General features: G+C 45.6%; 1 protein-coding gene across 14 annotated transcripts in view; it reads right to left on the bottom strand.

Annotated features, from left to right (window-relative positions):
* Positions 1-15,718, bottom strand: part of LOC140208694 (NACHT, LRR and PYD domains-containing protein 3-like) — a 247,788-nt gene extending 232,070 nt beyond the window's left edge. For 4 of the 14 annotated variants that reach the window (XR_011888875.1, XR_011888876.1, XM_072277554.1 and 1 more), the window contains exons 1-2: positions 15,085-15,231; positions 12,517-12,685 (exon numbers count right to left, since the gene is read on the bottom strand). The gene's annotated coding sequence lies outside the window, so the exon portion shown is untranslated. Of the gene's footprint in view, positions 1-6,628; positions 6,817-12,516; positions 12,686-14,919; positions 15,006-15,084; positions 15,238-15,639 lie in introns of those variants that run through there. The other 10 variants (XM_072277562.1, XM_072277563.1, XM_072277561.1 and 7 more) reach the window with 8 other exon arrangements.
* Between the last annotated feature and the right edge of the window lie 359 nt (positions 15,719-16,077).

The raw sequence follows: 16,077 nt of genomic DNA, 5'->3' as shown, positions 1-16,077 counted from the left end.
CAAGATTTTTATGCTGAACTTGATAAATCTCAATGTCTGTTAGATTCCTCTGAAATGAATGCTTTTTTACGAAAGATTGTTTTTCCTAAAATCTCGGCTGAAGATCAAAAAACTCTTGATGCTCAAATCACTGAAACTGAAATTCATAAAGCTATTTTTTCAATACAATCTGGTAAGTCCCCGGGACTTGATGGCTATCCTGTAGAATTTTATAAAAAAATTTGGAAAGTTGCTTTCTCCGTATATGTTGGAAATGTTTAAGGATTCTTTTGTGAAGGGTGACTTACCCTCTACTTTTTATGAGGCTTCTATTTCTTTAATTCTTACAAAAGATAAAGATCCCACTGACTGTGCTTCATATAGACCTATTTCATTACTGAATGTCGATGCTAAGATTCTGTCAAAGATAATGGCCAATCCAGTGGAGCATATTTTGGGTAAAATTACTTCTAAATATCAAACAGGCTTTATAAAGGGTCGCTATTCTTTTTCAAATGTTCAGAGACCATTTAACATTACATATTCGTCATCTTTTAAAACTCCACAATGTGTTGTATCTTTGGATGCTGAAAAAGCATTTGATTGAGTCGAACGGAAATATTTATTCAATGTTTTAGAGAAATTTGACTTTGGTGCTAATTTTAATAATTGGATTAAAGTTATATATAAAGCCTTATTGTTACTGTTGTCACTAACAATTGTAGGTCTCCTTTTTTTTCAGCTTTCACGGGGGACAAGGCAAGGCTGTCCATTAAGTCCTTTTTTGTTTAATATAATATTAGAACCCCTTGCTATTGCTCTTTGTGAAGCTAAAAATATCCCTGGGATTTCTCTGAATGAGACCATGCATAAGATCTCTCTTTACACTGATGATTTATTGGTTTATATATCTAACCCTGATGAATCTATCCCTGCCTTGCCAAAATTATTTAATGAATTTGGAGTTTTTTCAGGATATGAAATAAATTTCAGTAAAAGTGAATTGTTTCCTTTAAATGATTCTGTCTCTATATATGATAATACTCCTTTTAAAGTCACAGACTCTTTTAGATATTTAGGTATTATAATTACTAAAAAAATATAAGGATCTTTATAAAGCCAATTTTGTTCCCTTAGTAGACTCTATGAAGTATTTATTTAGTAGATGGAGTCCACTTACATTTTCACTTGTTGGTCATATTCATATAGTTAAAATGATGATTTTACCAAAATGTTTATATTTATTTCAGGATATTCCTGCTGTTTTGACTAGGAAGTTTTTTTGATCAGATTGATTCTATTATTTTATCTTTTATTTGGAATAATAAAAGACCAGGAATTAGTAAATGTCACTTACAAAAACTGAAAAAGGATGGAGGTCTTGCTTTGCCTAATCTAAGAATGTATTATTGGGCTGTTAATGTGTGATACATGTCTGTTTGGTTATACTGAGTTGATAAGAGTGATCAGCCAATTTGGGTAGACCTGGAACTGAAAGTTGTAAAACAGTTTTATTTAATCTCATTATTGGAAGCTGCTTTATCTATGCAATTAGTTAGAGTTGTTAATTTAAACCTATATCCTGTGATTAAGTATTCTTTACAAATTTGACTCCAGTTCTGCAATTTTTTTAATCTTAAAAAATTTAAACTTTGTAGTTTAATTTTTCAAAATTACTTTTTTAAGCCTATTTTGAGAGATCCAATTTTTTTTTTCCTTTGGAAAGTTAAAGGTATTAATTCTTTTTTTGGATTTATTTAAAGAAGATAGATTGATGTCTATTGAACAATTAATTGATACATATTCTCTTTCATAATCACACTTCCTGCAATACCTTCAAGTTAGACATTTTTTACAGAAGTATTGAAGTAATTTTCCTTACATATTGAAGGCTGACCTGTTAGATACTATCATGATTGTGAATCGTCTGATCAAGGGATCTACTGGAAGAATTTATAGTTTATTATTACAATGGGATAAGCGTCCTTTATCTAAGATCAAACAAGATTGGGAAAAGGAACTTAATTTGACTTTTATGACAGAGGATTGGATGCGGATTTTGAAGTTGGTTAACTCTTCTTCAATTTGTGGTAGCCATTCATTGATTCAATTTAAAATTGTACATCGTTATCATCTGACGAAGAAGAGACTTTCTAAAATCTTTTCTAATGTTGATAGTCATTGCTATAGATGTAAAACTGAGATAGCTACACTGACACATATGTTTTGGTCTTGTTCTATATTGGAACAGTTCTGGACATTGTTTTTTTTCAACAATTTCTAAAGCACTTAAAATTAATCTACAACCTAATAAATTAACTGTGCTTTTTTGGAATAATTCCTCAAAATATTCATGGTATTTCTGTGTCTAACCAACATGTTATTGCATTTGTTACATTGATAGCTAGGAGGGCCATTTTGTTGAAGTGGAAGGATACATCAGCTCCCATTTCATTACAATGGTTCTCTCAAGTGATGCTATGTCTTAGTTTGGAGAAAATTAGAAGTCAAACCTTTGAACCTTTATTTGATTTTGAGAAAAGATGGGGCTCATTTGCTCATTATTATCATTTGAGCTAATTGATATAATTTTTCCACGATCTAATTGTAAATTTTTTAGTATATTTTCTTTTCTTGCTGGCGGTTTGATGTTTATTTTTAGAAGCTTTTGTATGACACATGACTCTGGGGTTGTACACCTAATGGGTTCTATATTTTTTCTCACTTTTCTGTTTAGTAGGTTTTTTTGATATCACAAATTTTTTTTCAGTCTTTAAGATAATGTCTTTTTTGAGACATTGTAAGTGTTGTTACTTCAATGTACTTGTTATTTTTTCTGTATAATATAACAACAAAAAGATTTGAAAAGAAAGAAATTCAACCTGTGCTGGTGATGCTTCCGCCGGCTCACTGCTCCAGGGGCGAGGGTCCTCTCCCAATGCCGACCCCACAGACTATCCCAACACAGAATAGGGAAAAACGCCGCCCACCCAGGAAAAGTGAGCATGCGCCAAGTGTGTGGCGGACGGGGCCTCGAAATGAAACCCGCAGATGCTGCGATCTCCGGCCACGAATGGTGCCGCGGTGGACCCCCTCAAAGCACAGGTGTGGTGCCAACCCCAGCGGTTCTCCTATACGTGAGGCGGTGAGGAAGGGGCTGATCTCGGGTTTGCGTAAATTGAGTGTGGGTTGCAGTGGGAAAGGGCTGGGATCGAGCTCTGCCGGACAGCCAGAGGCTTCAGGCTCTCCAGTCTGCAGCCCCAGTTTTGTGCCGGAGCCGGGATTGTGGGATCAGCTAGCTGTGCGTCCCCAGCTGGGAGGGTGGATGTGGGTGAAGGGGATCTGTCTACATGTGTGGGTGTGGGCTGCATGGTGGGAAGGATGTTGGCAATTGGCAGCGTAGAGGGAGGTTGGGGTACAGGGTGTTATCGGATGCTGCGTGACCCGGGGAGAATGGGCATGGGGCAAATTAAGTTGTAAACAAGGGAGGATCTGGTCAATTGGATCAGACAGCTTAGCTCTCATGTCCTTTCAGGAAGCAACAATACTATCTTCATATTAATTACTGTCTATCTTACTGTTAACATTGTGTTTCTTGCAGAGTCCCAGAATCTGGGAACAGCTGTCACCAGCATGGGCTGCGAGTGCAGATTGGGAAGAGGGTGTCAGTGACCTCTGCACCAGAGAAGGACACGGGTTCGTACAGCCTTTTGTGAGATATAAATCCTTACAGTGGGTTCAGATCTGGTGGCATGGTTGGAGATGAAGAAAATGGGATATTGCCCAACGCAATCATCACATTTCCTTCAAGCTAACAGGAATAATGTGCTTTTAATTTAAGTTTTATGTTAAAGTGCAGGAAACTTGGTACATCAGATTGGATGTGTGGAAAGAGAAACTGTGGAAGGCCCAGTATCAGAACTGGGACTGTCCAAGATGCTGCCCGATCTGCTGAATGTTTCCAGCATTTTCTCTTTTTACTTTAAATGATGCAATGATGCTCAACTATTGACTGATTACAAGATGTTTGAACAAAGTTCAAACCTGAACAAAGTTGCACAAATGTAATGCCCACATTCATTAGTTTTGCCTTCATTCCGACACAGCGATGATACAGTCAATGCTCACAACATCCCCCCCACCCCACTATCAACCTGTTATTTCTACTTCCAAGTCTCCTCCTGACAAAGATTAACACAGCGGACATCTGGTAGCGTTGAAGCTAAAAATTGTAATGGCTGTCTTTACCCTACCTGATGCTGTACTCAATAAATACTCTGGTACTTGCAGGTAACAAACACCTATTTCAGATATAACTCAGTGAGACAAAATGAAGACAACGGCAGAAGAGAGATTGTTGATATATATCATTGAGGTGGTGGGATACAGGCTGGACAGAGCTTGAACAAGATGGGCAGGGGATGAGGAGATGGAACCAGATGGGTGAAGGAATCAACGACGGTCACTGACGGTCCTCCAGTAATACACAGATACTGAATTAATAGTTGATACTACTGTATAAAATATTCTAAATTGATCTAGATAGAACAACACAAAATTTGGCATATACCCTTCTCCCCTAACCCAATGTTATCAACGCACCGTGGGAAGTATCCCATCCAGATACTTGACACCTTCGTCTGGCTACTGCTCTGTCCATGACTGCAAGGAACTGCAGAGAGCTGTTGACAGAGCTGAGCACATCACAGAAACTGACCTCCCCTCCATGGACTCCATCTACATTTCCCAGTGACTCAGTAAAGCATGCCGTGTACTCAAAGATCCCCACAACCTGGGACATTCTCACTTCTCACCCATTCCCCATTGGGCAGAAGCTACATAAACCTGAAATCATGTACCACCAGGCTCAGGGACGACTTCCATTCTGCTGTTATAAGCAAACTGGATGTCCCCAGTGTGATAAGATGGACAGCTTACCTCACCATGTAACTTGAAGTGACCTTACATTTTCTCTGGAACCATAATGCTTTTTAACACTGTTATTGTTTTATCTTGTATCACCTCAATGTACTTTTTAATGAATTGATGTGTGTGGATGGGTACGCAAGACTAGATTTTCAGTGAACCTCTATACATGACAATAATAAACAGGTTTCCCATTTTAGTGGTGTGGAGATTATTAGACAGCCTGGGTTTCCGGGCTGGATCTTCTTTAGGGAGAGTTAAGTGAAGTGTAGATTTTTTTTTAGGAGCCCAGATACATGGAAACAATTGTTGAACTCAGGTATCGATCCAGGTGAAGTCTGGATCCGCTACCGGGCCAGGTGATGGAGATGAAGTTCCCAGGATACATCTCAATGGATGGGTTCAGTCCCGGCCTCACCACCTCATCCCGCTCCCAGGACCACAGCACCAGGGGCTGAGCGACGGCTCGTCTCAGGAGGTTCAGTGTGAAGGTCCCACAACCCCGACCCATCCAGCAGGTTCTGTCCGGGAAGTGGGGGGAAGCCGGCTGTTCAGGGAAATAACGGGAATCACTGCCCAACACCGCTCGGGACCGGCCTCAATTCTCACCTACGGGATCTCGCTGGTCTCGCCCCGCAGAGAATGATCTTTCCCCGGCTCCCCGCCCCAGGGGGTGAGGTCACTCTCCTGATCCGAACCCCACAAACAATCCGCTGCATCCATCCACACAAAAATAATACTGCCCATCCCGGACTGAGCATGCACAATGTGATCGTGTGTCATAGAGCAGGGGCCGGGCCTCCGAAACAATCCTGCAAAAAGGAAGCGGGAAACAGGATCGTGTGATGGGTGCAGGATCTCTCATTTAAACCAGTGACTCTGCTCCTCGCTCCTCACACGCTGCCTGATCCACCTGCCACACTCTCCACATTTCACATTTACACCAGCGACGTTTTTAATTTTTCTCTCTGCATCATTCCTGTCCCATCCCTGCACCCCCTGGGTCACAGAAGTACGGGTTTGATTCCCATTACTGTCCAACAGACAATTCACTCCCAAAAAAGAATTGTGCAGGTTTCATTCAAACCACTTCTATATTTACAAACACTAATTTCCATTCATATTCCTCTGGCCTCACTGGACAGGAACATTGAAACATCAAGTGAGAAACAGCAGGAGGTGGCCATTCAGCCCCTCCAACCAATGACAAGATGATAGCTGCTCTCCCATCTCAGCCACGTTTCTTCCCGATCCTCATTTCCTCGATCCCTTCAGTCTCCACCCATCTGCCAGCCTCTTTATTCTGTGAGGGTAATCACCGCCCTCTCTGGTGGGGAGTTACAAACATTCACAACCTTCGGAGTGGAGACATTTCCCCTCATCTCAGTCCCGGACAGTCCACCCACTTTTTCAGAGACTGGGATCCCTGGTTCAACCGGTAATGATGTTGTGCATTTCAATGTGTTCACCTCTCAGTCCTCGATTCTCTAAATGAAAGGGTTATTGCATTTGATCTTTCTTCATATGATGACCCCACCACTCCAGGGATCAGTCTGGTGAATCTTCATTGCACTCTCCATAACAAATACTCTGTAACCTCTTTGATAATCCTCAATGGAATTAATTTCCATCGACTGCAGTCCGAATCATTCACCTCCAACCCCATCACTATTTCCATCTTCCCACCTCCCCCCTCACCTGGATCCACCTCTCTTGCCCTCACCTCTTTTCTCTGACTATTTCCTGTCCACTCTCAGTCCAGAGGGAGGGTCTCGGCCCGAAATGTTGACGGTCCATTTCCCTCCACAGATGCTGCCTGACCCACTGAGTTCCTCCGGCAGTTTGTTCTTTGGTCTGTATAACCCGCGTTAGTGTGGGGAGCGGGATTTTACACCATATTCCAGGTACAGTCTCAACAAAACACAAATAATTGTTAAAGCCATTTTCATTCTTATACCCAATAACTCTTGCAATAAATATAATGTACCTTTGACCTCCCTCCCTACCCACTGCACCTCAGTCCATCTCTATTTAATCACACTCAGGATTTCTGTTTCTCCTACAGAAGTGGGTGATCTCACATTTCCCACTTTGGGCTCCAGCTGACCTGTTGTTTCCACTCACTTATTTTGCCTCCATCACCCCGAAACCTCTCGACAAGAGACACAGAACATAGAACAGTACAGCACAGGAACAGGCCCTCCGGCCCACAATGTTGTGTTCAAACTATTCAATTAATCAAATTGCCAACTAAATTAAACCCTTCTGCCTACACAATTTTCCTTCAGATTCATGTTGCTATCTAAACATCTCTTAAAAGTCCCCAATGTATCTGCCGCTACCATCACACCAGGCAGCACATTCCAGCAACCCACCACTCTGTGTGAAAAAAAAACACTTGCCCCTCACATCTCTTTTCAAACTACCCCCTCTCACTTTAAATGCATGCATCGTGATTTAGACATATTTACCCTGGGTAAAACGTTATACTCTGTCTACTCTACCTTTGCGTCTCGTACCCTTATGAACCTCCATCGTCTTACCCCAGCCTGCGTGGGTCCAGAGAAAACAACCCAAGCTTGTCCAACCTCTTGTTATAGCACATGCCCTATAATCCAGCAATATCCTGGTAAAGCTCTTCTGCACCCTCTCCAGGGACAGTGACATCCTTCCTGGAATGAGGCAACCAGACCTCTATGAAATACTCCAGATGTGGCCTAACTCACGCTTTATGAAGCTGCAACATAACTTCCTGAATTTTAAATGCAATGTCTTGACTAATAAAGACAACCATGCCATTTGCCTTCTTAACCACCCTGTCAATCTGTGTAGCAACTTACAGGGAGCGATGAACTTTGGACTCCAAGATCCCTCTGCTCATCAACTTGTAATTTGTAACACTGTCTTGTAATTAACAGTGTATTACAGTATCTCTATAATTGACCTACCGAGCTGCCAAGATAATCATCACTAATCAAATATCAGAGTTTTCTCAGGTCCTGTTGAATTTATTGACAAGTGCGCAAGTACAGGAAGATACAGGTACAGAGAAACACTGACTTGCAGCAACATCACAGGCAAGAACATTCAGATAACACACGGACCATAAATTACACAATTCTATGTCATTATCAATATAGAAATATGAGTTTTATATCATTAACAATATAGAAAATATATATGTTGTGTCAATAATCATAAATATATATTTTGTATCATTAACAATGTACAAATATACATTTCTTTTCAAGAACAGAGTTGGAAATGTTGAATTTGGTCCCCCAGCCAAATTGTTGACACAGTTTGGGAACAACTGGGCTCCAAGCACCGGACCCTACTACACCCACTGGGAAATCCTGCAGACCCAAGGAGGATCTGGTTATTCCTTCTCTTTAAACACACAGACAACAGGAACGGGAACAGGCCACTCAGCCCATCCTGTCATTCAATAAGACCTGAGACCGGTCCATCCTTGCCCCCCAACAGCATTCCAATCTACACTTTGCCCAGACCATTTGCCCCAGTTGCAGGTAAACAGTCTACCAGTGTTTACCCCCCAAAGTGGTGAATATTTCTGCACACCACCACTGCAGGCTCAGACATTTCCACAGATGAGCCTCTCATGTCCCTTCCCCACTGTTAATGGGCTCCTTCCCCCATCTTGCTCCTTGATCCCCCAACCGGACAAACCTCTCGACTCCATGCTGTCCACCCCCTCTCACACCATCTTTATCCTCTCAGTAAAATCCCTCGCCCTCGTCCTTCTGCCGGATCACTCACTCTGCGAGGAGGTTGCATCAAGCCAATGGGCCGAGCAGTCTCCTCCTACCTGTCAGCGATCCATTATACTCCAGCCACAGAAGTCAATTTACAAACGCACCCAACTTCCCGTGGAGGGAAATGGAAATAATTGAAAAATTGGGATGCCTACTTTGAGGTTTGTTCTGCTTTGACGGGGCGTTCGGCAGGAGTAGGAGACCACATCAGTGGGGTAATGCCCTCTCAGCTGGCCCATCTCCGCTATTGGGTTTAAGCAGTGATTGACATCAATTCTCCCCAATGGGAAGAGTGTGGGGTGGTGGGTGGGTCAGGTATTTGTTGCCTTAGCCGGTAAAATTCAACTGTCTCAGTGCCAGTGTGACATAAGGAATTGCAGATCCCGGGGTGGGGATCCCACACGTGACATCAGGCATGTGGGGGTACCAGAGTGAAGTCAGACCCCGGGGTGGGGATCCCACACGTGGCATCAGGCATGTGGGGGTACCAGAGTGAAGTCAGACCCCGGGGTGGGGATCCCACACGTGGCATCAGGCATGTGGGGGTACCAGAGTGAAGTCAGACCCCGGGGTGGGGATCCCACACGTGGCATCAGGCATGTGGGGGTACCAGAGTGAAGTCAGACCCCGGGGTGGGGATCCCACACGTGACATCAGGCATGTGGGGGCACAGAGTGAAGTCAGACCCTGGGGTGGGGATCCCACACGTGGCATCAGGCATGTGGGGGTACCAGAGTGAAGTCAGACCCCGGGGTGGGGATCCCACACGTGACATCAGGCATGTGGGGGCACAGAGTGAAGTCAGACCCCGGGGTGGGGATCCCACACGTGACATCAGGCACGTGGGGGCACAGAGTGAAGTCAGATCCCGGGGTGGGGATCCCACACGTGACATCAGGCACGTGGGGGCACAGAGTGAAGTCAGATCCCGGGGTGGGGATCCCACACGTGACATCAGGCACGTGGGGGCACAGAGTGAAGTCAGACCCCGGGGTGGGGATCCCACACGTGACATCAGGCACGTGGGGGCACAGAGTGAAGTCAGACCCCGGGGTGGGGATCCCACACGTGACATCAGGCACGTGGGGGCACAGAGTGAAGTCAGACCCCGGGGTGGGGATCCCACACGTGACATCAGGCACGTGGGGGCACAGAGTGAAGTCAGACCCCGGGGTGGGGATCCCACACGTGACATCAGGCACGTGGGGGCACAGAGTGATGTCAGATCCCAGTATGGGGAACCCACACGTGGCATCAGGCACGTGGGGGCACAGAGTGAAGTCAGACCCCGGGGTGGGGATCCCACACGTGACATCAGGCACGTGGGGGCACAGAGTGATGTCAGATCCCAGTATGGGGAACCCACACGTGGCATCAGGCATGTGGGGGCACAGAGTGACGTCACGTGTGGGCAAGAACGTTTTTCAAAAGCTGTTTACTGTACATTTTTAATGATTTCAGGGAACAACGAAGGAAACTTAACAGGTTTCATTAGTGAATCCAGCATTTTTTGAGGTAAAGTCTGCTGCTATGTGCCCAGCTTTGCCATGTTGTTGATGGAGTGGGCAGTGTGGCCTTTTTCTTTAGTTGTGTCACAAAACCTCAAATGTTTCTGGGGAGGACTTTCCAGGGTGATCTGGTTCAGTCATTGCAGTATCCTGTTGTTCACAAATTTCATAAACAATGGTTTTACGGATGTAAGCTGGAATTGGCAGCAGTGTAAACACAGATTCATATCAGTCAACAGAAAACCTCTCGTCCCCGCAGTCTTTGTCTCCTGGTAAACTCAACACCCTGACAATGTGAATCATAGAAACCATAGAAAAAGTCCAATAATACTCGAGCTCTCCAGTGCGTAAGACCCCGCGCACGTGAGGGCAGATCCCAGTGTGGGGGACCCTGTGTGACGTCACCAGTGGGGGAGCGCTCGTATTTAAAAGCACCTGAATGGACGTTTCTTATTATTTCAGTGGGACAACAACATTAATCACAGGTTTCATCACTGAATCCAGTGTTGTGAGATGTAAAGTCCCCTGTTATGTGTCCGGCTGTGCCGTGTTGTTGGTGGAGTGGGCAGCCTGGTGTTTGTCTCGATTCGGGTCACAACACCAGAATTGCCAGCGGGGTCCACACACAGTGTATTAGTCAACAGGAAACCTCTCGTCCCTGCAGTCTCTGTCTCCTGGTAAACTCAACACCCTGACAATGTGGACCATAGACAACCCTTCCTCTAAGTCCGTTTATCATTCAAACAGCTGATCGCTGAGAAGAACTATATTTGTTGGTCATTGAAGTTTGCCTAGATTTGGTTGGATGGAGTAGATGTGGAGTTCAGGGATGTCACATTGAAAGGACGGGTCTGTGTTGTCCATCCGACCTCCGGAGGTGCCACAGGGACATCCTGCAAATCGCAGCACAGTGGCAATTCCAGCCGATGTCGGTAGTTTTCCTGTTTAGCTGGCGGTGAGGAAGGGGCTGATCCCGGGTTTGTGTAAATCAAGCTTTAGTTGCAGCGGAAAAAGGCCGGGACCGAGCCGGATGGCTGGAGAGTCCAGGCTGTCTGGTCTTACAGCTCTGGTTTTAGTTTCGTGCCCGAGACTGTGGGATCAATTAGTTGTGGTTCCCCAGGCTGGGAGGGAGGATGTGGGTGATGTGATCAGTCTACGTGTGCGGGTGTGGGGTAAATGATGGAAAGGGTGTGGGGCCATTTGCGGGGTGGAGGGAGGTTGGGGATGTGGGGTCATTGGCGGGGTGGAGGGAGGTTGGGGATGTGGGTTATCAGACGCAGCATGACCCAGGAGGATGGGTCCCGGGGTAAGTTATGTCATAAACAAGGGAGGAGTTGGTCCATTGAATCAGACAGGATAGGTGACCTTTCAGGAAGCAACAAGTACTGACTAATCTTCCTGTTAACATTGTGCTTGTGACAGAGCCCCAGAGTCTGGGAACAGCTGAATGCCAGGAAGCAGAGGGTGATGGTGAGAGCCTGTTTCTTGGACTCGAGGCCAGTGCCTAGTGATGTTCCCCAGGGTTACACCCACTGTTACTTGTCATCTATATCAATCAGTTGGTTGGAAATGTATAGGGTATAGGTTTGAACAAGGAACATAGAAATCTACAGCATATTACAGGCCCTTCAGCCTACAATGTTCTGCCGACCATGTAACCAACTCTAGAAACTGTCTAGGATTACCCAACCGAATAACACTATTTTTCTAAGCTCCATGTACCTATCTAAGAGTCTCTTAAAATACCCTATTGTATCTGCCTCCACTACCGTCACCAACAATGCATTCCACACCCACCACTCTGTGTGGAAAAACTCCCCTGACATCCCCCTCTACCAGCTTCCAAGCACCTTAAAACTATGCTCCCTCATGTCAGTCATTTCAGCCTTGGGAAAAAGCCTTTGGCTATCCGCATGATCAATGCACCTCTTATACACCTCTATCAGGTCTCCTCTCATTCTCTGTCACTCCAAGGAGAAAAGGACAAGCAGGTTTGCAGCAAGTAAGCTCAAAGAATTACTTTTTTTTTGGAAAGATATTTAGTATTAACTCTCCCCTTTGTTTCCACCTCCCCACTCAGAAGTGACCAAAAGCTACATCACAAGATGCAAGACCTTGAAATGAGCAAACACTGAGGGAATGTGAGTGAGTTTAAAGAGCTGGGATACTGACAGTACATTACCAGACCTGGAGTGATTGTAACTGGGTCTGACAGAGGCCTACCTGGTACTTCTGGGCACATTCAGTCTCACCACAACAATTTCCTACCTTCCCTTGTACAGGTATGTGATATTTAAAGGACCAGTGTTTGAGTAAATGAGACTCACCAGACTATATCCCGAATGAATCTATGGAAACCCCAAGTCAGAAGGGTTCTCTCCAGTTGGTGCTCTCAGTCCTTGGGCTGGTTCACTTGTTGCTGTTCCCTCATCTTCAGTCGTGGTTCAGTTCTAGTTGCCGTCTTTTCTTCTAATAAATCTCTCAGCCCAGATCTAACTTTAACCAGAGAGATAATGAAGCACGTTAACAATACAAAGGAAAACATTTCTGCTCAATGTTCCAAAAATCAAAACACTGAAATTTAAACGTTGAAGACAAATATAATGATCGCAGAGAACAAATCTGTAATTGTCCCTCACATGTCATAAAACCTGGTATGGGATACGAAGGAGTCATCGTTCAGTCATGGTAAGACACAAGACACAGGAACAGAATTAGATGATTTTGTCCATCGAGTCTGCTCCACCATTCAAACATGGCTGAGTTTTATTCCAACACCATATTCCTCCTGTAACCCTGAAGTTACTTAGCAATCACAAATATATTACTCTCTGCCATAAATATACCCAAACGGCAGCCTCAACCACACCCTGTGGCAACAAATTCCACAGATCAGCCACCCTTCACTTAATTATTCTCCTCACCTCAGTTTTAAAAGGACGCTTCTTTATTCTGAGACTGTGCTGTCAGATCACAGACTCTCCGTCTAATGGAAACATCCTCTCCATGTCCACTGTATCCAGGCTTCTCAGCATTCAGTAGATTTCCTTAAACAAGCACCACCCCCACCCCCACCCCCACCATCCCATTGAACTCCACTGAGCACAAGCCCAGGACCACTGACTAACAGACAGGTGACAGTGAGGGGTAATTTCCAAACATGGTTTGAACACTGAATCCCCTGGGTCCAATTCCACTGCTGCAAATACTTAATCACAGGGTTCTCCCTGTGAGGGCTGGAATGGGATCTCATTCTCTCCTCAGATTATCAATCATTGCTTCCAAATGAACTCCAGCAACAAACACCTGACTCCAGACCAGAAATATTCACTCAACACCTCATAAGCCCAAGCAGCTCGATCCCTGGGTTCATTTTACCTTGGTCAAAGTCTGTGATAGGATCACACAGCTGAATGTGCCACTTACCGACCCCAGAATCCTCACACATCATCCCCACAACCAATGTCCAGCAACCCGAGACTTCTGAATCATTGTGGAAGGAGGAACATCCAGCCCCATCTACAGAAGTACTGACCTGGTCAAATCCCAAAAAATGACAGTTCCATATGCCTGGAGTCTATATCGCAGGGTAGTAGACCATGCACCAATTTTCCCAGGACTCCCTTGTTGCCAGTAACATGCTGCAAAGTCTTGGCCGTTCAGAGTTCAAAAACTAACACTCCTGCATCAACCTGTGGTCGAATGGGAACCTGATAATCCTCTGACTGGGCCAGATATTGGGCTGGAAAACCTGGGCATGGGTCACCAGCAGGCATGGATACGTTTCACATCGTCTCCAGCAGCTAAACTGAACACATTTTATCATTACTGTATTGCTAAATGAGATTTTGCTCAGTACAATTACCTTTCCTGTAGGCTAAGAGGAATAACAAGCTTTACACTTCAAATTGAAATTAAATGCTGGAAACTCGGTACATCAGATTGGATCTGTGGAAGACCCAGTATCAGAACTGATGTTGCCCGATCCGCTGAACATTTCCAGCATGTTCTCCTTCTACAGTAAATTGACTGATTGCAAGATGCTTGTGACGGCCTGACCAAAGTTACACAAATGTAAGTCCCACATTAATTAGCTTCCTCTTCATTCCATCACAGGGTTAATACAGTCGATGCTCACAACATCCTCCCCACCCCACTATCAGTGTTACATCTGCTCCCGAGGCCACTAACTCTCAATGACAGGAAGTGACCAGAGAGCGATAAAAATGTACACCACTCCCTGCTGATCCCGTGGGCTGTTCCTGGCCTCTCCAAAAATGACCAAAACAGGAAATAACAGACTCAGCTTTAAATGCGGAGAGTCTCCTGCTGACAAAGATTAACACAGCAGCCATTTGGTAACTTTGAAACTAAAATTGTGGTGACTGTCTTTGTCCTTCCGCATTCTGCATTAAATGAATCCTCTGGTAGTTCCAGGTACCAAACAGTGATTTCAGAAATAACTCAGTGAGGCAAAATACTTTATAATGAAGGCAACGGTAGAAGAGAGATTATTGATATGTAATCATTGGTGGGATACAAGCTGGACAGAGATTGAACAAGATGGGCAGGGAATGAGCAGATAGAACCAGGTGGGAGAAGGGATCAAGGACGATCACTGATGGTCTTCCAGCAATATACAAATACTGAATTAACAGTACATACTACTATGAACTAAAATGACAAAGATTAACAGGAACTTTGGCATTTACCCTTCTCCCCTAACTTACTTTTATCAACACACCATGGAAAGCATCCCAAGGTTCGGGGTGAAGGTCTCACAACCCGGACTCACCCCGGCAGGTTCTGTCCAGGAAGCGGGATGAGACCACCAGTTCGGTAAAGTTAACAGGACTCACTGCCCAGCATCGCTCGGGACTGGACTCAATACTCACCGCATGGATCTTGTCGGTCTCGCTGCGCAGAGAATGATCCGTCCCCCCCCCATCCCCGGCTCCCCGCCCGAGGGGGCGAGGACCCTCTCCCGATCCCGATCCCGCTGACGATCCGCTGCTCCGGACCCGCTTCAACAAAGACGGGGGGAAAAAAACACTGCCGATCCCGGGACTGTGAGCATGCGCAATGTGCTTATTGCGTCATCAGAGCGGGGGGCGGGGCCTCGGGGACAAACCCACAGATGCTCCTGATCTGCGTTAAAACGGGATCACGTGACGGTAGAGGGTCTCCCACGTGACCCAGTGACGTCTCTTCGACCCTCACACGCTGCCCGACCCATCGGCCGCCTTTCACACTTACAGCTCTCCCATCTCAAACACAAGTTTCTGCCCGATCCGCATCTCCTCGATCATGGAATTAATTTCCATCTTCTGCAGCCCCGTGTTGGCCCAACCACTCACCTCCCACCCCCGTCACTATTTCCACCTTCCCACCTCCCCCTCACCTGGATCCACCTCTCACTCCCCAGCTCTTGCCCCATCCCCACCCCTCACCTCTTTTCTCGGACTATTTCCCGTCCACTCTCAGTCCAGAGGGAGGGTCTCGGCCCGAAATGTTGACGGTCCATTTCCCTCCACAGATGCTGCCCGACCCACTGAGTTCCTCCGGCAGTTTGTTCTTTGGTCTGTGTGACCCGTGTTAGTGTGGGGAGCGGGATTTTACACCATATTCCCGGTACAGTCTCAACAAAACACAAATAATTGTCACTTTGCCGGACCATTGGCCCCGCTTGCAGGGCAACAGTCTGCCGGTGTTTGCCCCCCAATGTGGTGAATCGCCACCACCGTGGGCTCAGACATTTCCACAGATGAGCCCCTCCTGTCCCCACCGGGACAAACATCCTGTCCGCCCCCTCTCTCACCGTCTTCATCCTCTCCCTCCCCGGGGAACCGGCATCAAACCGACGGGCCGAGCGGTCTCCTCCTACCTCT

The sequence above is a fragment of the Mobula birostris genome, chromosome 13, assembly GCF_030028105.1.
Source record: "Mobula birostris isolate sMobBir1 chromosome 13, sMobBir1.hap1, whole genome shotgun sequence".
Lineage (NCBI taxonomy): Eukaryota > Metazoa > Chordata > Chondrichthyes > Myliobatiformes > Myliobatidae > Mobula > Mobula birostris.
The sequence above is the reverse complement of the archived record's forward strand: the minus strand, read 5'-3'. Positions and strand labels throughout refer to the sequence as shown.